This window comes from Lycium barbarum, chromosome 7 (genome assembly GCF_019175385.1).
Source record: "Lycium barbarum isolate Lr01 chromosome 7, ASM1917538v2, whole genome shotgun sequence".
NCBI classification, from domain to species: Eukaryota; Viridiplantae; Streptophyta; class Magnoliopsida; order Solanales; family Solanaceae; genus Lycium; species Lycium barbarum.
Genome location: NC_083343.1, coordinates 116,705,298 through 116,708,161, shown reverse-complemented (window position 1 = coordinate 116,708,161; position 2,864 = coordinate 116,705,298). Strand labels below are relative to the sequence as shown.

Sequence of the window (2,864 nt, the reverse complement as noted above, 5' to 3'; positions counted from 1 at the left end):
ACATAATTTTTGAATCACATTAATCCTACGCCTACAACTTGAGATACATCCGTTTCTTGAATCTGCCCATCAAACCGCTTCAAGAACAAGATCCTGGTCAATTGGTTCTTTGTTAACTCGAAGAATCACATCACTTTTTCTTTTACTTTCCATTATTTGCTTTCTGTTGTCCATGGGTTGAACTGATTTCTAATACCTACAAACCAAACTACTATCTATAACTATTATCTACATTATACTGTTAAACTTTAAACAACAGCCCATGAGCCAAAGTAGTAATTTCAATAAATCTAAACTCTTTGAGCATCTGGTGGATCTCATGCTTTTACACGTTAAAACCCAATATTATTTCGCAGAACAGGAAATGAATCTACCAACATTACATATTATGTGTTAAATAAAATTATTTACATTTGCACCAAACAAAGATTTTGCTGAAGGGAATTCATACGGATGTCCATGTCACTTTCATGAAATAATCTGCACTTTTCAGTTCTTCAACATACATACATATTAATTCTTTTAAATTATTGCTTTAAACATACCTCAACTATGACAAATTCTGCACTGATTTCTTTGGTCCATATTTTTGTAGATGTTATCGGCGGAATTGTGAGTTAATTGGACGTACAGTCTGTCAACCAAGATGGTAACGTCCGTATGTTCATGAACGTTGAGCTGCAGGATTATAAGTAAGCTTTCCACAACTAATAAATGTTTAATTAGTTTGTAATTTTGAATCATGTGCTTAACCTTATAACAATTGTAGGAGCAACAACATATCAGCAACATTTTGGGGCGACTTTGTGGAACAGATCAAGCCACATTTGATTGAATCGAATGATAAGCCTGTTGTCGTCGTCATGCAGTTAGTTAGAGCACATCGATTTCGAGGTTATTAAGTTTTCTACTTATTTTTCAATTCTATGTCTTTGTACAATTAGCAAACTCTTATTAATATAATTAAGCGTGCAGAACAATATTCAGTGAGGAACACTTGGCACGTTTCCAAGCTTTGGATCAATTCAGATCTTCCTCAAATTCTTGACTTTAGCTCCAGGTTTCTATAAGTTATGCTAAATTTATGGTCATTTCAAATTAAATTTTATTCTTACTCTTTATTAACGTATCTCAAGTTACAATATGAAACAAAATCGTCTCAGTGTGTGGAGAAAGCTCACAAAGAACTACTCAAATTTCATCTCAAAAGACTCATTCTATTGAAGATGAATTAGCATCTGGAAGTGTTGGAGTTAAAACTATTGAGGCTTTGATTGACTCTAAGCGTGTGAGTACCTAATTATTAATAATCAGCACAACAGGAAAACTTTTACCTTATCTTTCTGTACATAACAGTTGTAAATCCAATTTTTATGAGTAGCCGGGAAACTTCTGGATTGTAGCAACCATTGTATACATAGACCTAGATCATGGATGGTCTTATTTAGCATGCAAAATGTGCGCAAAGAAGGTTGAGCCAGAGGGGAATAAGTTCTATTGTAAAAAATGCGGGCAAGTTCCATCTGCCAGTCATAGGTATGACCATAATACATACTTCCTTAACTTTTTTCATAAACAAACTTAAATTTTTTTCTATAATGACTCTTTCCAGGTTCAAGCTAAAATTAGGAGTGATAGATGACACCGGTACAATTATTTTGATGATGTGGGATAGGGATGCAGTAAAAATGATCGGAAAGTCAGCAAATGATTTAAAAAATGTTGTATCTGAGGTATACTACAAACTCTCCATACAAAATAAGACCACCAACGTGTAAAAAATTATCATTAGCTCACTTATATATAGTAGAATAGGACTGAAAGCATGTTTACAAAATAGTCAACTGCATGATCTTACAAATGTTTAAAGAGATTTAAGCTTTTACATATCAATTTTAAGTTATATGAACCAGTGATTGGCAATTAAAAATATTTTTGTTTACTCAAATTCCAAAAGAAAAATATTGTAAAGTCTTTAATCGGCTCTTAAGTTATTCAGCTTTAACTTAAGTTATTCGGCTCCATACCATGCTAACAGTGCCCTTGGTGACTTCGTTAACTCCAAAACCGTAAGCTTTTGATTCCTAATTATTCGAAGAAAAATTTCACCTATTACAGATCACTCTTAATAAATTGATAATCATATGACAAGATTGTGATTAATATTGACACTTATCAATTCTACCAACAACTATAGGTGATACATTATATATACTTCAAGCATAGTCATAGTTGTTTAAGAGATCACAAGTTAGATGTCTAAATTTGAGATTTCATAAACATTTCTCCGTGCGTCAAAAGGCTTGTGTACACCAATGACAAAGGGGAAGAAGTTAAAGGACTTTGCTCAAACTTCTTATGCATAATGAACGACTCCCTAATTCTCTAAATGATGTAAGATTAGTCTGTGCTTATTTTAGTTTTGCGGTACAGATTAAGTTAAAACCACTCTTCCTAATGCATAGTACAAAAATATTCTTACTCTTGCTTACTAATGTAGCTACAAATGTTTCATATTTCAGGTGACTTAAAGCCTGGAGCAGAGGTCAAGATTACTAGAGTTGTTGATAAAAAAACGCTCATGACAAAAAATTCAAATGCTACCATTAAAATGGTAAATTTTGTTTTAGCTACATTATGGTCATCTAACACACTTTTGCTGCCTTTCAATTTGGATATGCATTTTTTATAATTTCAATTTGTCTCTCAGCTTGCCATTGGAACTAGAATTACTCCATTCAGTTTATTCCTATGTAAACTGTTCTTCAAGAAACACAACGATTACAAGGTACACAAAGCCATTTGCTTGAATTCATTTTTTATTTGATTGGCTTCAGCACGTCTAGGGAAATAATAAGAACTAA

General features: G+C 32.7%; 1 long non-coding RNA gene across 1 annotated transcript; it reads left to right on the top strand.

Annotated features, from left to right (window-relative positions):
- The first annotated feature begins 623 nt into the window (after nt 1-623).
- Nucleotides 624-1,795, top strand: LOC132602476 (uncharacterized). Its single transcript, XR_009567799.1, has 5 exons — nt 624-692; nt 770-894; nt 976-1,288; nt 1,382-1,536; nt 1,613-1,795. It is a non-coding gene; the product is annotated as an uncharacterized LOC132602476 (long non-coding RNA).
- The last annotated feature ends 1,069 nt before the right edge of the window (nt 1,796-2,864 follow it).